We start from the raw sequence: 22,473 nt of genomic DNA on the forward strand, positions 1-22,473 counted from the left end.
ATTTACCAGTTATCCCCCTGCATAGATTCATAAAGACACAAACTGTTCAAATGACCACATCAGCAAAATGAAGATAAATTGTAAACTGTGCATGGCATGTATTTTTATTTTTCTTATTGTAAGAACCTTTTTATGACCGTGCATCTGCTGTCTATTGTACGATGACAGTAAATATCGTTCCCTTCAGGAAATACATGACAACATAGTTTCTAAGTCACAGTGCAGCCGAGAGTGAAATGTTGAGGAACTCATACTTTAATACATTGAATTTTGCAATTGCAGAAACCAGAAATGGGATGCTTAATGCATCCATACAAAACGAGGAACATAATGACTCTTAAAGATTCTTAATAATGATTAGAGAAATAGAATAAATACAGTAAGGAACGTGGCAGGGCGTGGCCACACAGTTCCATGTGTTCCTTTACGGTGGAGCAAAGCTTCATATCACATGTCTGGCCCAGTTTTACACAAGGACAAGCAGGTCCTGCCGATCAATAATGCAACTGATCTGGAGCAGCCGGGGGAGAAGGGAGAAGCGAGAGACAGACGTGGACGGGCATCGATGGAACAACGTGGGGACACAACGATACGTTGCCTTCAGTTGCTCTGTTGCCTTCAGACGGTTCACTCCCTGAAGAAAAGACCAGACAGTGTAAAAATTGTAACTTTTGAAAGAGTTGATGAGCTGCTTCTACGGTTTGTGGTATTGCGTGTAGCGTCTCCATTTGAAAAATGAATGAGTTATGAAGTAAATGAACAGAATATGAAATGGAAAACCGTTTAAATCCACATCACTTCAGCCGGGCGATTTCATGACAGGGACTCCAAGGAGACCCTTTGGAAGACAGAAATCCATGCATGCACTGCTCCACTCCCGCTTTTAATGTCATTATGGATGTGACAGGGCGTCGGATAAGACGGACGGGACGTTATGCTGTGATGGCGCGAACGCAGCCGTCGACGTGAAGGCCGCTGTGGCTCATCTGCCGTTCTGACGTCTCAAAAGTTACCATCAGAGCCTGGTGTGATGAAGGACAAGGAAAAAGACAACAGGGGACACTTCCCTGACGATAGAGCCGCACAGTCTTGTGATGATGAAAAGATTTCCAGCGTGCAGCAGACTCGCTTTTACGCATCCACAGGCAGCAGTGTGTGTGTGTGTGTGTTTATTATCTCATCTTTTCTCTGTAGGATGGAACATACGTCTGGGTCTCATCACTGATCCTGGGCTGGAAGGCTGGGCTCGTCCCACAATGCTCTGCTGCAGGTCCTCCTCCGGACTATTCTGCTGTTAATCTTATTTTGGCTCTCTGAGTCTCTGAATTGGTTGAATGGTGGACAAACAGAAAATTGTACATTTTATCCTTCTTGTCAACAGAACCCATATTTGCACTATTGCAGTTTTATATTAGAAAGCGCCATTAGAAGGAGCTGACCTGCAAAAAAAAACATTTCTTTTTTCAGGATAATCAACAATGAACGTATTACACATCTAATTTAAATATGTAGCTAATTGTAATGAGTAGGTGTTGTAAATGTCTGCAGTTCTACTCTATTTATTGACTTGCAGGCAAGGATCTAAAGGCTCACTATGTGTGTGTGTGTGTGTGTGTGTACGTGCACAGCATAAGTGTGTTCTCTCCTTCTCCTCACTTGTCAGCTGCACAATCAGATCAGTTGCGCTCTTCTCAGGGAGGTGACTCGACCCGAGCCACGTCATTTCATAGAAAGTGACATCCACTTCCGGAGGCAACACATGCACACACAGTGGCACATTCTAACCCCTCCCATCACTGCCACACACACACAGGCATGCACACATACTGAGGGTTCGCGAGTGGACTAACTAAGAAGTCTGACTGGTTGCTGAACTTTTCTCCGCTCTTTTTTTTTTGTGCGCTTTTCTGGTGAATGCATTTATCCAGGAAAAATGCTTCTTAATAACATCTAAAATGTTGTTCACTATCTATACTGTCATCCCTGGGTTCAAAAGTTAGATTAAAAAAATGGTAGGACCAAGTGGCAATGACATTTGAGAAGTGTTTGTTTCAGATTTTTTTATTACAAGTAACAAGATCATAAATTAAACCTTGGATTCAACACAGGTTTTTATATCGAGGGTTAAAGTGAAGTGATCTGAAGTATAAGTGAAGTGATTGTCATTGCGAGACACTGCAGCACAGCACACGGTGCAAAAAAATTAAATGTGTCCTCCGTCACCCTCGGTGAGCAGTGGGCGGCCATGACAGGTGCCCGGGGAGCAGTGTGTGGGGACGGTGCTTTGCCCAGTGGCACCTCAGTGGCACCTTGGCGGATCGAGATTCGAAACGGCAACCTTCTGATTACGGGGCCGCGTCCACCACTATCCACACATTTAATGACACTCCCATATTGATCTCACCCCTCAGTATTAAAACTCACCTGTGAACCTGTGTTGAATTCAAAGTTTAATTAAACTTCTTGTTACTTGTAATAAAAACCAACACTTTGCCTTTTAAATGTCATTGTCACTACCATCGGGTCCCTGAGCAAGACACTCCAGTGTACTCCACTGTCCCTGTAACAACTGATTGTAAGTCGCTCTGGATAAGGGCGTCTGGTAAATGTCGTAAGTGTAAATGTAAATGTACTTACCTTGAGTAGGTTTACAAGAGGATTTAAAGACATTGGATTTAAAAGACATGCATATCAAGAGTAATATTAGAGTGCTTTAGAGCCATGATAAATGTACTTTTGCTCATATTGAAATGGATGATTTCTAGTTTAAACTTTTTATTTAACCTTGGGCAACTCTACTTTAACTAGAGTACAGTTTTGCGTACTTTGTTCGGCACCATGTGCGTTCTACTCAGCCAGAAACACACTGTCCCCATCTCCTAATGTCACCAGCCAGGAGACACTGCCCTTCCCGTCAGCCCCTCATCACCCGCTGACAGTGGCCTGCACGCTCTCCTCCGGCCACTCGTCTGACCGCCTGGGTCTCGGGTCGAAGCAGCACCGCCGCCGCCGGCTAATTAACCAGAAGGAGGTCAAAAAAGAGGAGAAGAGAAGACAATGCCGACGTGGACAGTACGGGGTGGGAAGTTGTCCTCTTAACGAGCTGCTGCCTGACAATAAATTTACAGCGTGTGCGATGCCCGAGAAGCTGCCGAATTGAACCCATGCTGTGCACCTCCATAGGACAGCGCAAATGAATCCGCAAATAAATTATTAACTAATTAATTATTTATGTAAGCAAATAAATGGTCCTCATTGTGCAGAACATGCAAGGTTTTTTTTTTTTATGACAGCACTGGATGCTTCGTGATGCTTCTACTGTATCCCGGAGCCATCGTTGCCATCTGTTGACACATTATGTTATGATCGTTGTGGTTCATGTCCACATATGCAGCTAGCTCACTGGTTGAGGGAACCGGCTCTGTGCTCAGCCAAAATGGAAAAAATAGGTCACGGGGCGAGGATGCTTCCATGTACAACTTTGCATAGCCTGTCGTCACATACGTTCCAGAAGCTCCTACGGTCCCTGGAAGTCATCCAAGGAACTGCAGCTCAGAGAATACCTGCAGGTACCGACAGTGCCAGGGTCCCTAAGCTGCCTAAAAGGATTCTACTGATTGGTGACCAGAATGGTCCCTCAGATGTCCAGGGTTGCAGCACAACTCCTGCATACTTTTCTGTTTTCCCTGTTACTCACCACCAGCTTTGGCCTCAGGAAGCCCATAACATCAGGTATTCCTTCTGGACATCGGTCACTCCGCATCGAGGAACTGTACTGGTCTTATTTCCATGGACCAGAGGCAAATAATAGGTGGAGACGTTCTGCAAGGGGCAACGCGAACCCTTCCAAGTGTCCTGCCAACGTTTCTCCAAGAGCAGAGCATTAAATCACCCATGGAGTCACATGGAGTCCTCGTAGGTATGACTACATGTCGGGCCTGAAGCTCCTTCAGCTGATACCAGGTTTTCATCGCTGGCAGAGCAGATATTGAACTACACATTTCCATGGATGGAAAATTGCATTCATGGTGATTGAACCTTCTTTTCATTTCAGCATATTCCTGCATTGTATGGTAGATTTGATGTGCTTCCATTTTACATTCCATTTAAAATTACAACTCCATAATATTTAAAAAAAAATGTAATTGTGAAGTGATTGTCACACGTGATACACAGCAGTACAGTACACAGTGCACACAGTGAAATTTGTCCTCTGCATTTAACCCATCGCCCTGAGTGAGCAGTGGGCAGCCATGACAGGCGCCCGGGGAGCAGTGTGTGGGGACGGTGCTTTGCTCAGTGGCACCTCAGTGGTACCTTGGCAGATCGGGATTCAAACCAGCAACCTTCTGATTATGGGACCGCCTCCTTAAACACTAGGCCACCACTGCCCCGATGTCTTTTGTAATGTCTTTTATCCGTAATATGGAGCAAAGCACGTAGCTTCTAAAGCTTTTTTTCGACAAAGGAAAAACTCTCACCCCGTGATTCAGGTGTCGTATCGTGGCCGCTCACACAGTGAACCTTTATCAAGAGTTTTCATATTACTCTTTGGGTTGCTGATTTTGATGAGGTGAATAAATCATTCGTTGAACTAGCATTACTTGTCTAGCATGTTGATTGCTACTATTTAGTTGCTGAAGTTTGTACACTTTGTTCCCAGAGAAGTAAAACCTGACGGTATTTTTCCCCCCCATAGGTTCACTTTCTATATACTATTGGAATGCATATGGAAGACATCGTTATGTTGCTGCCATATTTTTCTCTGCCGAGTCTAAAAGGTCTCCTGACGGATCCAATGTGCCTGAAATTCTTATTAGCGTTGGCATCTAAAATAGCTCTTCTAAGATGTTCTTATTAAAACTATGTCAAAGAAAGGAGGTGATTATTTGCTTGCTTTTAATATATTAATTTACTTTTAATTGAATTTATCTGGTTGCCTGGTCGGGTTGTCGTTGTTCTAAGCCTCAAGATATTAGCAGGCGCCCACACTGCACAGTTGCATGCTTTTGCATTTAATATGCATCACAGGCAATTAAACTCGCCCTTTATTTCGAGGGGGTTTCTCTCTAAGGATGCGTAAGTGCTTTGTGGCTTTGAAACAATAACACATGGAAAGGTTATTGTGTTCCTCCTCACCAAGCACTTCGCACACAAAGTAGCTAGTCCTCCGCCTTCTCGTCCACGTGCCCACATTACAACCTGTCCAATTTTATTTATTTCTCCTTTTCTTTGCCTTCAGTTTACAGTCAGTTATGGTCTAACCCTGCAAAACTTGTCCTGCTTGAGTGTTTATTGTAAAGACGACATTGCTGACTGCAGTCTTGGTCTTCATGGGTGAGAGATTCATGAGGAAAAAAAAAAAGTCTAAAAAAGGCTCCGCGAGACCTTCAGGCCTCCAACATGTGGTCACTTCACTCATGCTTTGCTCCTGACTATTGAAGGCTTTATTGTTTTTGTTTTTGATGCACTTAGATCCTAAAAATAAAAAGGCAGCGCTGCTATTTTCATTCCGAAGCGAGGTAAACATTATTAACCAAGAGGATAATATAGAATTTGCAAGAGCACAAGGTGTCACGACCGTTCGGCATGGCGAGGCAGGTGATCTGAAATGATGACAAGCTATGACGAGGAAGAAGGACGCAGGTTTAATCCATGATGAACACGACCAGGGAGACATCCGGTAACAGGTGAACAGGTAACCTGTAACAATGACACGACGGTGAACAGACACTAACAGGGCAGCTTTATACAATCAGACACAGGTGAACACAATAAGGAAACATTACACAGGACCAACATGAAACTCCCCCGGCCTGGAGTAACCCCTTCCGGACCGGATCATGACACAAGGGCCTTGAGAGTTAAGGTGACAGTGCTCATGACATAAGTGGGTGGGATGTATTGGACAGCAGCAAGCAAACATTATGTTGATGTGCTGACATTAATTTTGCTGATCAGGTGGATGATAGTATTTCAGAAAATGCAGCTGCCGTGGGACGTTTGTGGTCCAAGGAAGGACAACTGGTGAACCAATGACATGGTCACTGATGCATACCTCAGTGTTTCTGTGTGTAGCCATGATGTTATGGCTGATAAGGGTTCACTTTAATGGGTGTAATTGTATTGTAAAGGGCTCTACACTCCCCACAGCCTTGGCCCCAGGTTCTACAGTTCTTTTATTCTGCTCCATTTAATATACTTGATGTGGTGTATTTGTATGATCCGGGCTGGCAGCTGAAGGGCAAGTAATGGGGTGGTTCACATCTATTTTACTCATCACATGAAATTACTTGACCTTGTGTCACATGATCACTGGCCTCATCCCGAATCTGTAAAAACACACGTTCAGGGTTCCCTACACTGGAAACAAAAGGTTTCTCCTTGTGCTTCCAATGCCAACAGTAATAAGGAAAGGAAATCATTAAATACATTTCCCTCTGCTTGAGGTCTGTTTGTGTTTCTGCAGCCGGGGAGAGCAGGACGTCCACTTTAATTGTGCAGTGGCCAGAAGAATCCTATAAAACGAGTGCAATGCCAAATGAAAATGGCTGCAGTGAATGTGCAAAGCAGATTTGTCATCTTTAACATTTTACATGGCGCCGTGATGAATGTGCAGATTCCATTACGTCGCATTCATCCCTTATTGAGTTTCAATCCTTCATTTGTTCTCCGACTTATGAGAATGCCGGCTTCACACCCCTGAGGCTCAGTTGTCCTGATTGGCTAGTAGGGGGCCGGGGGGTCTAATGATTGGATATCGGTGTGGACAAGTAGGTCATGGGGGGGGGGGGGCATTAGTCAATGCGGGCAATGATGTTGTATTGATTAGCTTTTTGTGACACACATGGTCAGACATGCAGAGGACATCATTTCACCTGGGGCCAGATAAGGCTAATCCATCTCGGAAATTTTTCAGAAAGTCTTTTGTCCAACATGCAAGTCCACCGGTGGGAACTTGCAGGGCACACACACACTCACAGAATTCACTCACACCCTCATAACTATGTACAACACCTTGTATACATGCCTCTGAACGGCGGGAGGACACTGAGCAAACCCACACTGACACAGGGAGAGCATGTAAACTGTTGAAACCTGTGTACCATTTTATAACATACAGTATATTTAATTTTGAGAGCTGTTTCATGACGAAATGTGGAAATATATACTTTAAAAAAATTATGAGTTCTAGCAAAATTAAGTTTACTCGGGGACTTAGGTCCCCTAATATGAAAATGTCACTTAATTCTGTGTTTGCCATATTGAGAATTTATCCAGATTCTTTCCTGTTTATTGCAAGAAATTAAAAACAGTATCTTTGAATCAGTGTCCATACTGTCCCACATTGTCCCACTGAATGGACAACTGTGAGTGCCATATTCACTTACCGTGCATGCCTTTGGGTGAAACACACACCAACATAGGGAGTGCAACTGCTGTGCCACTGTGTCAATTTGGGTCAAATTGACCTGCAAAATTATAGAGTTAAAACTATTCCCACTGATGTACAAAAGAAATGTTGAATAAATGCATTGCAGCTAGCATAAAGTAAACTTTTTCATTTCTATTTTTTGAAATCAATGTGAGGAAGCTATTCAGACATAGCAGTGCTTCATAATCATTGGTGCATTTCTCGAGTGCAGAAATAGACATTGAACTGCCAAGCCCACTCAACTTTAAACCTCACTTTATACACCATAAATGCCTGCTTCACTTTTGATGTATGGCTGCTGTGCGCATGTAATCCATTTACTGGACAAAAACACAGGGGTGCTCAACTGATCACTCAAATTAACAGCCGGCCTTTTTTTTTCTTCTGTAAGTTACGTGCCCAGGGCGCTGAAATAAACGGTGCTGCATCAGGCCACTCAATGGTACAACTGAAACAGAGAGCCAAAGTCCGTGTAGGAAACATTTATTGATGAATCAATCAGCTGTCTTAGTTGGCTATGTCCCCAAATTCGTGTGTAAAAGGAATAAATAAATCACTAACAAGAAAGTGCAAGGTGACAGGATGTGCCCATAGCCCTGCGTGGCAGAGCCAGGCGCCAAGGGGAGACACAGCCTCTGGCTGAACGTTTACACCTCATCAAGAATGTTGCTTCAGAACACTCACCTAAGATGAACCGCATCTTTTTTGTTTGGTTGTTTCAAGATGGGTTGCAGTGTGATTTCATGTTTACTTCAATATTAATTATGTGTAATTAATTCTCATGGGAAAAGCTCAAGGCAGAAACTGACTGTTTTTGTCCCTGCTTTTGTATTTGAGACTGTGACGCCCCGGGACCATGGGATCGTCACAGCAGGTGCCCATAAACCTGATTATGGCGTCCCGGTCCATCCCAGCTGACACCAATTAGGCTTCATGGACCAGGACTCCATTAAACCCAAGCAGCAGCTCTCAGCCGTTGCTGCCACAGTGGACACTGGCACTTACCTGTGTGTGTGTGAATGTTAGTTCTTGTCACCTCTGACACATGCCTTAGGGTTTCCCTTGTTTCCTCTGTTTTTGGCTCACATGCCATTTCTTTTGTGTTTTCATTTAAAACTTTTATGACTGGATTGTTTTTATCATTAATATTTCTCAATCAGTGATCAAACCCTGACTAATAAACGTGTTTATATATATCAGCTGTTTGTGATCTACAATGCAGTATTGTTCAGTGTACAGTTCCCACTCCAGGTCCCTTCAGCACGGATAGTGATCAGCATTGGTTTAATGAGCATCAGGTGCGGGTTGTTGTGTCTATTCCTCTCCCCTGCAAAAGTCCCGCATTATCTGTAGTCTACCAAGCTGATCTCCAACACAATTACTATTGTGTGTGTCGCGCGCTTTCCCTGACTGGTTTGCGCTGTGGTGGCCTAGCGGATAAGAAAGCGGCCCTGTAATCAGAAGGTTGCCAGTTCGAATCCCGATCCACCAAGGTGCCACTGAGGTGCCACTGAGCAAAGTACCGTCCCCACACACTGCTCCCCTGACGCCTGTCATGGCCGCCCACTGCTCACCAAGGATGATGGACACAATTCGTTGTGTCACCGTGTGCTGTGCTGTGTATCACAGTGGCAATCACTTCACTTATGCTGTTGATAGTTTTTGGTGTTGAACTCTGATGTTTTGTGATGATGTTGATTGTGTTGAGCTCTGGGGTGATTGCACTGTACTTGCAGTGCCACTGATTTATCTTGTGATTTATAATTTTACTAACGGGGACAATAAAATCTAACTGTCTAACTAAGTTGCTGCAGTCACTGGTCACGACTGATCCCTCTAAGAGCTACTTTCCCATTGTATTGCATGTCAATTAAGCCTTGTCCCTCGTTAATAATTTATATGTTAGCATTGATTGATCGCTGAGTAGATCAATATCATGTCACTGAATCGCATTCCCATGTACATTCTTGTCTACTTAGCTGCCTTAGCTGGATTCTCAGTTCAGAACGCTTTAATCCATGTTATCACATGTTATGAAGAATACACTGAGGTCAAAAGTAATTGCAGGACCAAGAGAAAAAAAAATCTGAATCCTTCTGTGACAGATCCAGAATAGTAATAAGGCCGAGTTGGAACTCCAAGGACGCACCTTGGTAATGAGCACAGATCAATATCTCACAAGCGTTTATTGGAAAGCTGTGTGTTTACACACAAATTTCCTAATTGCCCAAATGTATAAAGTTTTCTGAGGAGGTGGAGGAGGTCACGGTGCGATGTGATGAATGTGCAGTCCACAAAATTCCATGGGCCTAATGAGATTAATTATTCCTTTTTCTTGAAAGTGATTAATAGCATCAGGCATAAAAGAGAGGCTAGTTTATAGGTTTGGTTGAGGATGAGCCTGAGCGCAACCCTCCAGAGGTGATGAAAAGGTCATGCAATCCAGCACCACCATGTATTAGGCAGGTGTCCAGAGTTACGTGAAGAAATCAACGAGGAACTGGTTGGTGAAGATTCTGGGCAAATGAACTACTTCCAGTAAACCTGATGGATGTTCTTTTGTGTGCCAGCCTGCCTGCAGCCAAGAACAATTTCTCAGCTTTCTCTAACATCTGGGAGTTTCGGTGCAAACATTCCGTGAAAGCCACAAGGCGCTATCTGCTGCCAGAGCAGCCCGAACCAGCCAAAAATCACCACTGGGAGCTTGTTCAAGCAATGCGAGAACCTCCTCATTAAAGGGGGGAAAGGAGATGATCCATCCCAGTTATGCCAACAGGATGCAGACTGTGAATCAGGCAGTCAGCTCTTGTTTATTTTTCCATTCATGTAAAAAAAAACTCAGTGTATGGACTTCCTTCCCCCCTTCGTGGACTGCTTTTGGTGGCACACCGGCAGTCTAGGAGGGTGGGTACTGTCATGATCAGGTCTGGCAGGGGTTACTCTGGGTCCGGGATCCAGAGCGGAGTTTCATGTTCGTCCTGTGTAATGTTTCCTGATTGTTTTCACCTGTGTAAGATTGTATAAAGCTGCCCTGTTCGTGTCTGTTCACAGTTGGGTCATCGTTACTTGTTACTGGATGTCTTCCCCGTTCATCATGTATTTGTGACGTTGTGCATATGCGTCCTTCTTCATCGCCATGTCCAGCCATCGTTTCAGATCACCTGCCTGCCATTTCAGACCAGCGTGACAAACAGTTCTTTCTTCCTGAAACCAAATGTCCATCAGAAAATAATGAGCTTCCTTACTAAAAAGACTGTAAAGTCCCATTCCTGAAATTAGGCAACTGGCTCACACACACACTATCATGCTCAGTGTAATTAATGAGACAACTAGGCCCAATTCCATATTTTGCTTTGCAAAACACTCACATGTTCACATGCCCATGTGTTTATATGAAAAATACACATTCCTTAAAGTAGTGCAGAGGCTCATATCTGCCCTGGTTCGGTGTGACATTAGTTAAAGGTGGCAGGCTAACATTGATGGTTGTGTTTTATAATATTTCAGACTCCTCAGGCGACTTTTTTTAATGAGTTATATTACAGATGCCAGTCTGAGGGACCATTCAGAGATGCTGGAAATTAAATATGGATTGAAGCTCATGCCTTTTTCTTGCTTGTCACTAAAATCCATATGTCCTTGATTCCTCATGTGTGTGTGTGTGTGTGTCTGTGGCCCGTGTGTTCAGCCACACGCAACCTGGTTAATTGTGTTTGCGTAGCGATGGCCTGTCAGCTTTTTAAACTCCTGAATACCTGGGCGTGTCCTTCACAGCAAAGCATGTCCTTGTGCAAGGGCACACTAATCCCACAAAAGACAGAGATGCCTTACATCTCTCCATCTTTCCCTCCCTCCCAGTCTCTGTGGGTCTTTTGTTGCTGTCTCACTAGCCCGTCTTTGTTTGAATGCTTCTGGTTTTGACCGCACTCTCTGATGTCTTGCTTTCATGGAACGTGCTCAGCGAGGTGTTTATTTCCACATTTTCTGCAGTTGGAAGAGAAACAGATATTTTATTGATGGCTAATGCTGCACTGAACAATTGATGTAGAGCCGAACTCTTCACAGGAAGAATTTCTGTATTTGTGTTGACCTTCCTACACAAAACACCAAGATTAGCACCAAGATTAAAGGTTTGGTACAGCATGTTCTTCGATGTAATGAAAAAAAAAAAAAATACAGCTGAAAATTATTAAAATCCCAGACAAAATTCCAAATTTTTTCAGAAGCATGAACGAATAATGTAGAGGCACTGTCGAATACGAAGATGAGAGAAAAGCCAACCACTAACATATTTAAGACCAAGCACGCCTGTCTAGGGTCAGGAGCATGGATCAGTAGCAGAGAGGCACTGATGGCAATACACAAAGTGTAGATATTTTTTCCAGGTTTTTTATTATACATATAAAAAAAAAAGTGAGATTAGACCTCCAAAGTAAACGCAGATTGAGGGCTCCTTGAAAAATGCCTTGACTAGAGTCCAAGACTCTGCCTGCTGTCGAAGTTGTGGGCGTGGCTTGTTTATCTCCCGACACCAGCTTAAATAAAAAAAAAAAAGTTCCTCCCACATATGGTGTCCCGCAACGACAGACATACAGAAGAGAACAAACAAAGTTGCGGGGTTGAGTCATTTAGTCGCTTTTCGAGTTATCATTTGCAGCTACAGTTAAGGTGTCTGGTGGTCAAAAGAAGAAAGAAAACTTTTCATCACGTAGACCATGCTGGAGTCTGAAGGACTGAGAATCGTATCATTTTGCGGAGAAAAGCGCCATTCACTGTCTGCCACTGGCTCATGAAAAGCACAATGCTCTTTTTCTGGGTTTTTATGTTACCATGAGTTTTTGCAGCCAGTATCCCATGGACGGTGTTGAAGGTCATGCCGCCTGCAGACTGTTGTGTGCGCTGGTCAGGCCTTTGATTTAATTAGTTTGGGTCCAGCTAATTAAATTACGGTGCAGCCAGCACATACTGGGTCCACTGTAGGTCTCGAGGTCACCCAGTGGGATGTAGGTTTCCGAAAGGAGCCCTTTGGGGGAGGTCGCACTCCCACTGATGTTCCTCTGATTCACCCCTCACCTCTGAGTTGTGGCAGACGTCCAACTGTGGTCGGACTGTGTCCTCCGGTCTTGCTCTGGCTAGGCTCCATCAGTGCTGTGGTGTTCGCTATGTGGTGAGCAGTGGGTTTATTATTCATTAAAGTGTGAGGCAGCTGTACTGCCCAGATCACCCAGTGCTGGGATCCCCACAGGCTTCTATTTTCATCCTACAAACAACTAGCCCTTGCAAGAGATGAACAAACAATATGGTACATGTTAATCCTTCTTCTGTTCAGCCCGTCGTGGTCGTGACAGGTGCCCCTGAGCAAAGCACCGTCCCCACACGCTGCTCCCCGGGCGCCTGTCATGGCTGCCCACTGCTCACCAAGGGTGATGGTTAAATGCAGAGGACACATTTCACCGTGTCACCATGTGCTGTGCTGCAGTGTTTCACAATGACGATCACTTCACTTCCACTTTCAAGTACAGTCGTGATGAATAAATTAACTGAATAACTTCAGACTTTGTATCTGACGTCAAGATTATGGCATATATGCCAGCGGGAGCAGTGGATGTGAAGAGTCACCAGGTCGGCCATTGATGGACTGAACAGAAACCCGATTAAATGTCCAAACAGAGTCAGGAAGTGACTTGCCAACCACCAAGGTATAGGAAAAGAGCTGTGAATTTATGGACGTTTGAAGGTAATAAACTCTTTAGCCAGACATTTATTGGAATGTGAGCGGCAGGGTGTAATTGTATTTAAGTGTATTCAGTCAAGAACAAAATGCTTCCTGCAGTTAGCTACCTGATGGATTGATACTGATAACAGACCATCTAGGTTAAAATTTCTAGCCCTGGTCTTCAAAATGAATATCATCAGGATAGCGCTACTGGTCAAATTAATGCATAGAATTGTATTTGTATTTGGGACAAATTTCCTGATTTTGGGGCAGTGATAGCCTAGTTGGCAAGGAAACAGACCCTTAATCGGAAGGTGGCCGGTTCAAATCCCGAACCATCAAGGTGCTACTGAGGTGCCACTGAGAAAAGCACAGTCCCAACACACTGCTAAGGGTGATTGTTAAAAGCAGAGGACACGTTTCACTGTGTCACCGAGTGATGTGCTGCAGTGTTTCTCAATGACAGTTACTTCACTTTCACTTCAAGAAGATTGAAGTCCATGTTGGACTATATGGACTGTTCTCATTGTATTAACTTGTTATAGCAAATATTATTTTTACCATGGACCAATGTGTGCTCTTAACATAGTTCAGTTGCATGATGTCACCAATTCAGTTGCATGATGTCACAAAATTCAATGAGTTTGTATTCTCAGCCTGACGCAGGTTTATTACTCACTATGGTCCCCATAATGTGTCGCTACATTATGAAGAGCATCCTTCACCGATTTAGATGATGTGATGACAGCCCCCCCCTTCCCTGTTTTTATCGGACAGATCACTTATCAGCCACATGAGATTCACCAGTACTCGAAGTGAGTAGGGGTGGATATTAAAATAATAATCCACGAGAAGCCACAAATTACCGAGATTTTATCACAGTTAAAAGCCTTGTGTTTCAGCCGTAAATCAGAAGACAGAAATCCCTGTGCTGGAATGTCTTATTCACTGCATGTTAAATTTGGTCACTGCAATCATTTATTATTAATCACAATAATCAATGTCATCATTTCCTCTGCCAATAAACGACGTCCACACGAGTGAGCACAACAGAAGTTAATTAAAAATTCATTTCTGAGCCAGCCCTTCAGGAGGTGGGTCTCAAGGCGATTGCCTGCATTTACCTAAAGGGTAACACCGCCCCTGAGCTGGGATCAATTTCAGGCTTTATTAACTGAGTTTACCCTTGTGTGTTTAATTAAGTTTTTTTTCTTTCTAATTATTCCAAAAAAATACTTTAAAAGTGTACTTATTCTTGGCTATGGCAGTACGGCTTTTTTCATTGACATTGCATTGTCCTCAGCTTAACCTACGTTTTTGAATAGATAAGAAAAAAGGCGCATCAATACTTCTGTAGATCAAAGATTGTCCTGTCGTTGTCATTGTTGTCATGTTGGGACCGTAAGGCAGATTCCCGGTCCCCTGGCGTCTCTCTGCGCTCTTTGTGAGTTTATAATGCATTCAGAGGCGCAGATGCCACACTTTTTTTTTTATTATGTCGCTGTTTATGTATTTATTTCCCACCTTGGCAGTGCACATTTCACTTTGTCCTTATTTTCACTTTCACGCCTGAAGAAGGGGGGAAAAAAAAGCGTCATGCTGCAGTCCTTGTCTTGATGTTGGCAGAGACTAAATTGCTTCAAGTGAGAATGTGTTTTATCCTCTTACCTTCATTAGCATCTGCTTTGCATGATCTTGCCGGGTCACTGGAGATTTTAATGCACCCTGTCTAAAATAGGTCATACTTGGTTTTTCTGGCTCCGCGGCCCTCTGCTCAGCTGATGCCTTGACTCGTCGCTGCTCCAGGCAGCCTGGAGTCCGGGCTGCACACCAGCAGTTTCTGTGAGTGATGGCGCATAAACCAATTCCACTTCTCATCGGCGACGCAAACACCAGTGCATTTCCGTACAGATGAGCTGCAGACCAATCCGTTTCCTTTTCTCATTAAAAGACAGAATCCCCCCTGCCATCAATGAGGCTTAAAACCAATCCCTTTTCCTACCAGTGGTACATTAAACGACCCCGCTTCCCATTAAGGGAACAATAACTGGGCCCATTCTTCGCTGTTGCTGTATAAACCAGGCCTCTCCCCCCTCATAACTGTGACACAGATAAATCGCTTCACTCATTTGTGGCTCCTAAACTAATCTATTTATATCGCTGACCGAGCCTGGCCTCATCTCCATTCTCACAGTGCTTGGATCTTTTCTGTGGTGGGTGTCCAGGCCTTTTCTGCATTTCTACATATTCCTCCAATCGGTGTTTGTCTCCACAATACTGTATCAGTATTGATTCAAATCATTAAAATAAACCAACGTTCAATTAGGGATTGCATGATCTGTACACTTTGCAGTTATTCTGTTCAGTGCCATCTACAATAATATATTTTATATCGACCCCCTGTGGTCTCCAAAAGTTACAGGGCTTGTATGCAAAGTAACCTCAATCGGATATCTTTGCCATTATTTTTGACTCTTTATCTCCCTGTGGAAAATGCTGGGAAGATTTTGTCAATGTCGTGAGATTTGACTATTTTCAACATTTAAAATTGAGTGATGTAGGGCTTTTCACTCACCTGAGAACTTGCTGATATCACTTTTTGGTAGATTTGAGTAACTTCTGGTAAAAGTTTCTACAATAACTTACAGTAACAGCTGATTTTTTGCACAAGCCGTGCCTGGATCTGGAGATGGTCCATCCCACATTCAGATAGTCTTTTCTTGAAGACTGAAATCAACGCGAGGAATTCCCCTCCTATTTTCCATACCCCAAACCTGGCAGGATCAGACATGCAAAAGCTGATTCTTCCGCCGATAGGAGTTGTCACTGATGTCATGTTCTGCTGCCTGTGACGACACCCCCTTTCCTCCTGCACTGCAGAGGACCCACTGTCACTTACACGCAACTTTTAGACCCGTTTCCTAGGCAACCAACATGCCTACAAATCGCCGGCAACTTCCCCAGACAAGTCCCTTTGTCAGTTTAGACACGATCCTGCGGAGACGGAAGCAGAAATGAAAGATTAACATGTGATCGGATTTGTAGCTGAAGACCGTGAGTCAGATGAACCCCGTGGAAGCCGCTACCGCGCTCTGCCGACGCCTGATTGGGCAAGACGCAACTCCTCATGCTGCCGGTGCAACGCTGCAAGAGCATGTGAGGTGAGCATGAAAGGACCGGAGATGCCGGTCTTCCAGAACTTTCAGCCCTGACTCACAGCTGTGTCGGCCTGTGAGGGGGAAGAGAGTCGCCCTGACCCCTGAGTGGGAGGGGAGGAAGCGGCAGGCCTTACATAACCAGTCACCGCCAGACTCCTCGGCTTAAAATGCACCACCCAGCACATCTTCAGCGGGGAGCTGCGGGCCCATCCCGAAATCTGACGAGCAAACTTCCCTTTTTAAAGAAAATCGTTTTCCATCAAGGCTCGCTCTCGTGATGTTGCAATTAAAATGCACTTTCGCTCTGACTAATATCTGCAGCGAGGAGGGCCAGGCAGCGATGCGCGGTGCAATTCATTATCTCCGTCTTCTCCAGAGTGGGAGTCTCTGCTGGAAGCTTTTTTAATAGCCGTTCCCAAATGCGATCTGAAGGCAATGCCTGGACGTCCTGTTGAGATTGCAGGACGGTCGGGGGCTGCTTTTTATGACCCGATATTTCGACAGCGTTCCTGCCGCAATCTTGCGATGTGAAGCAAAGTTGACCTGATTTCTGCAACTACAGTAATTATATAACTCTAATTGTTGAGGCATGGTTTCTGGTTTTTAGCTGGGAGCTCTTTAGGCCCATTTGTGCTTTGGGAAATGTGGTGATGCAACCAAGGGGAAATCTCTAGTGAGAAACGCGGTTTGACACCAGCAGGGGATGAGACATGTACCGAGACTTTTTTTTAATTTGTCAGAGTCGGCCCCCGTGATGCTGAAATAATGTCCTGACGTCATTCCGGCTTCTTAAAAAAGGCAGAGGCCCCGGCGCCCCGGGCGCTGGCTTGGGCCAACAGAGGACAGACGCCCATGACTTTGACACTGGGGATATGAACTCACACACACACACACACAAACACACACACACGCTGTCCTCATTCACCCAAGACCAAATCCAGGCAGTTTTTGGCCACCCAGAATGCACTGCAGTAATCTTTATGTAACACCTGCTCATTGGCAACAGTATGTCATCCGGGTCCCTCTGTATGTCCCTGTGCAAGACTCACATCAGGGCTTAGAATGTTTGTAAGGAACAATTGCTGCTCTGACCAAAATCCCCGGAGACTTCCTCACGGAAATATGGTCCCCTGGGTCTCAGTAGAGCATCTTCGTTTTTTTTTTTTTTTTTTTTTCTGCTTCTTCAGTCTGAAGAGGTGGAGGGGGTCAGGCTGACCCTGCTTCACTCCACTTACAAAGATGCAGACTTAAAAAAAAAAAAGGACAAAAATAATAGTGTTCAGCACATCGCGCGGAATGAGTCCCTCTGGCCCTGCTGGGGCGGGTTCCGGTACAGTCTGCAGAACGAGCTGACGTTACAGCCCAAATCCGCATTCTTTTTCAGCTGTCCTCTGTCATATAGGCTAGCGCTCCCTGCTGCAAATGTTAACCGAATATATAGCATGATCTGGACGAATGCAGGATTCTGATTGGCTGAGACATGTTCATTAAAACTGTTTAGATAGAGCTTGGTCGTGTTAATCTCTAATTAGCAAGCAGCTAATCCCCACGGTTGCGTTAACACGCTAAAACTTTACATGCAAAGGATTATTATAAACCTTGAGCTAAATCTCAGCTGAGTTGCATACACACCTATCAGATATAACCCCAATTGAGGCATGTAGTCCTCCTGTGGTATGCTGTGGTATCTGGCACCAGGCCGTCGGACTTCATTTTCCTGCACGTCCCACAGATGCATGATAGGATTGTGATAGGTCTGAACCTGGTCAACTGGTAGGTATAGGTGGGTCGTATGTGTTAAAGTAGCATCCACATGAGTGCAGGAGCACAACTTGTTCAGATAATATTTAAACCAGTTGGAACGTTCAACCTTGATGTTTGATATTTAATTCATACTGTGATATATAGCAAAATATCATTTTTTACACTCGTGTGATAATTCCTGGAGTGTTGCTCTGGAATCGCAGCTTCTTGTGTCGTATAGTGTGCATAACGTACGAGCACCGATTCACTCCTACTGACCAGGTCACGACCGGCAATCCGGTGATCATGAGAAATTTGTCACACTCTCTGCTTAGGTTTCATCCAAAAAGGTACCAAGTTTACAGAGAAAACAAAAATGAGAAGAAAGAGTAAAGGGAGGGAGTGAGACAGAGAGCCATGAGAAAAAATGAGATGATAGAGCAGACTCGAAAACCGGAAAATCCGGTTTCGATGGAAAGCCAGCTGGGAAAGAAAGTCCCCTTCCCCACATGTGAACTGACCTTGATACCCCTGGCCTACAGGAAGTTGTCACAGACCAATCAGAACCTGTTGTTTCTGACGTCACGCCCCCGGTGCCTCCCATCTGGGGAAGACAAAGAGAGTGGGCGGTCCCGACGGCCGACACCTCACACGTTTGGCTCGGGTGATGTTGCAGTGCAGTTTGACAAAGGGATGCAAAAACGGAGGTGTTGAATCTCTATGCACAACAAAGGCACAGGAATGTCATGTTTCCAAGATGTCCCATCTTACACGGCCCCGTAATCAGAAGGTTGCCGGTTCGAATCCCGATCCGCCAAGGTGCCAGTGAGGTTCCACCGAGCAAGGCACCGTCCCCACACACTGCTCCCTGGGCGCCTGTCATGGCTGCCCACTGCTCACCAAGGGTGATGGGTTAAATGCAGAGAACAAATTTCACTGTGTGCACCGTGTGCTATGCAATCACTTCACTTTCACTTTCATACAGTATGCGAGTTGTCTCCGGCTCTGCGTCATCCCTGCGAGAGGCAATAGTTGTGGGCGCTCCGAGGCCGCAAGGTTTAATATAGACATGTGGGGGCTTTTCTCATGCTGGCGGCGTGGTATACCTCTCACCGCCGTTATTTCCTCCTGACTGCGTCCAGCAGCTGCTTCCGCTTAAGGCCCCACCTTTGCATGGATGGCAGCCCGAGCTCATGAGCAGAGGAGCTCACATAAACGCTGGAGGTGACAGCGTGACAGAGAGAGCGAAGAGAGAGAGAAAGGTAAATGTTCCCAGGTTAATCAACCTCCTGCTCCTTTACTCCCCTCTACCTTTCTGCTTTTGCTGGTGGACTAAATCTTGCATGCAGCTACCAATCTTCTGAGTATCTGCACGGGGTTTGTGTTTCGTGAGCCGTGCAGATGACCACTGACCACAGACGCGTCTTCACGCACTTCCGTAAATCACGGTGGCTAGAAGCTTTTCTTTGGTGCGTTCAACTGATGTCCAACCAGTAATGCTGAGATAATCTGCTGTAACACCCGTTACATCTTCCCCCTTTAGGATACAATGGGATCTTTTTCAGTCTAAAAATGTTCTCCTTTGGAAGATCATGAATTATCTGTAATATGTTTGTGGAACTTCCTTTTTCCACACAAAGAGCCGTAAAGACCAGTTTCATGACCGTGTCCATAACCGTGTCCATGAGGTCCAGCGGTTATTTTGTCTTTAATTCTCTGGGACAACATTGCTCACATCGCCACGTGGTTAAGCACAGAGCTGCTCTGCTTTTGTTTAAGAGACAGAACGTCATTAATCAAATGATTTGGTCCGAGTAGATTAATGGAGTCCTTCCTTGCTCCTGTGAACTGCATTTTTATTTGCTCGCACGCTGTCCATACTGGTGCCTTATTATGGCTGCAGCTTCCCTGTGAGCCTGAAATTAGGATTGGCCCTCCAGTAAAATACTCTCCTGTTTACTCTGAATACTCTGCGCATATTCGATGGCTCATTTGCTGCCAGGACGCATCAGGCCTCACTTATCCTCACTCGAGCCGAGCACAGTAAACACTGCCACGCTAACAGTGCTACTAAGGAACGCCGGTCGAGTGAGAAGCATCATACATATTTCTCCCGAAGAGACGTCTCTAATGAGGTGTGGGAGCTGCCAAGTTTGTGAAACGAAAATGTAATCGACCGCTGTGCTCAACATGAAATAAGGCCGACCACCTTGCACAAGTGCCAGTTAAATCAGGCTCTCGGTAATAACGCTTTGAACAGATTTTCATTGTGGGCCTGATTTAGGAAAGTGCAGGGGACGCCCCCAGGCTACAGTGTTCCATCAGTTTGCTTTAGCCCCAATCACCGCAAGCACGACGAGGGACCACTCTTTGGATCTCTGGGCGTCCACGATCTGCTTTGAGGCAGCAAGACAAGTGTCAGCCTTGTTAAATGCTAAAGCAACACCGCTGCTTTGCTTTACAGGAAATAAATACTGTATGTGATGCAATAAATTGTTTACATGTGCAGAGTGCTAGAGATGCTCACTACACAGAACAGACACTCGGAGTGAGGGTCCAAGATTGATAAATCACATGGTGTTCATTCAAGGCACTGAAAGACAGGGGTCTACAACAGGACTGGGACCTCCGAACCTGGTCTAGGAGGGCGCCTAATCTGGGTTTACCCTCATTAAACACCTTCTTGACAGATTGAGTATGGACAAAACCTAGCTGTGTGGGGCTTCAGGTTTGACCTAAAGTGAAATGATCAGTGGGAAGCCATGACAGGCGTACGGGGAGCAGTGTGTGGGGACGGTGCTTTTCTCAGTGGCACCTTGGCGGATCAAGATTCGAACCGGCAACCTAGTGATTATGGGGCCGCTTACTTAACCGCTAGGCCACCACGACCCACGACCCACTTTGGGGCAGTGAGCAAAGCACCGTCCCCACACACTGCTCCCCGGGGCGCCTGTCATGGTGCCCACTGCTCACCAAGGGTGATGGTTAAATACAGAGGACACATTTTGTTGTGTCACTGTGTGCTGTGCTGCAGTGTTTCACAATGGCAAAGACTTCGCTTTTTCACTGGTTCACATTTATGGCGCTCTGGGTTAAGTGTCCTGCTCAGGGACACGATGGTGGTATGTGGTGTTTGAACCTGGGTCTTCTGGTTCATAGGCTGGTGTGTTACCCACTAGGCCACTAACACCTGTGAACGAGGCTTCAGCTCTCGTCTCACAGACGTATTTGAGAACCCAATGTGAAGTAATGTAGAAGAACTGATGGGTTTCATTGTGATGCACCGATAATCGTGAGACCAGTGAAGGTTCACGCATCTAATTTGAGCCCCTCTAAATTTCCATCTACATCTTCAGTGCGCGCGCCCCTTATTTCATTCATATTACCCAAATGGAACGTCGACCCTGTTTTGCCTAATCGATGACTTCAGCCGAGAGAAGTAATTAGAATTCCGGCTGACCAATTGTCCACACCGCTGCCAGACGCGGCTACGTGGCCGCGAAGCTCCCGCGCGGTTTGAGCCTCATTAGTCTTGCTTACCGTCACGAGGCAAATTGTGCTATTGACCGACAGCTCTCTGCTAATCTGTTTCTGCAGCCGCCCCTACGATGGCCTCCTTCCCCTCACCCCCGAGCAGACCCCCGTGAAGGCAAGTCACGCATGGACGAGGGGAATCAGCCGCCCCCCCCCGGAGAATTCCGACTCTGTCTGTTTACCATTTAAATGCTAATTCGCCGTCCGAGGCCGGAGTGAGTTGTTTTATTTCTGCCGTGCTGTTTATCGGCCATTTTTATTGAGGGGGTCGGCGGGGCTAATAGGACGCGGGGTGGGGTGGGGTGCACGAGAAACCCCTCAGCAAGCTCGGAGTTGATCCGTGAGGGACTCCCGGAGATTCTTGTCTGTTTATTTGAGCACGATGAGGAGCCGATGGCGCTGACACCACGACACCACGCAGCATTCAGCGCATTATCAGCGCACTATCCTACATTTAAAGAGACACGCTTCACAAGAACGCCACCTTGTACTGTGAGTCTGGGCGCACCAAGTTAGTGTCTGCAGACTGCGGCACACTTCAACCTTTTGTAGGGCCTCCGCAGCATCTATCTTCTCGGAAGATACGTGGTGCGGGATTCACGAGGCTGATTGAGTTCCAATTGTCAAGGATCACTGAAGTGTCATCGTTGGTTACGGACCGCACAAGGACACTCGGAGCGTTTTCGCTCGATGCTAAGATCACGCCGGAGATCCCTTCAGAACCCTTCAAGGGTGAAGCACCGGTTGCAAAGACGCACCAAAATTTCACCAATTAAACGTCAAAGCACTTTATTTTTTTGATCCAACACTGAAGATGCCTTCCACTTGGCTAAAGAATAAACCGAAGTGACGTGATTGTCACATGTGATACACAGCAGCACAGCACA

Source organism: Denticeps clupeoides, chromosome 17 (assembly GCF_900700375.1).
Source record: "Denticeps clupeoides chromosome 17, fDenClu1.1, whole genome shotgun sequence".
Taxonomy (NCBI): domain Eukaryota; kingdom Metazoa; phylum Chordata; class Actinopteri; order Clupeiformes; family Denticipitidae; genus Denticeps; species Denticeps clupeoides.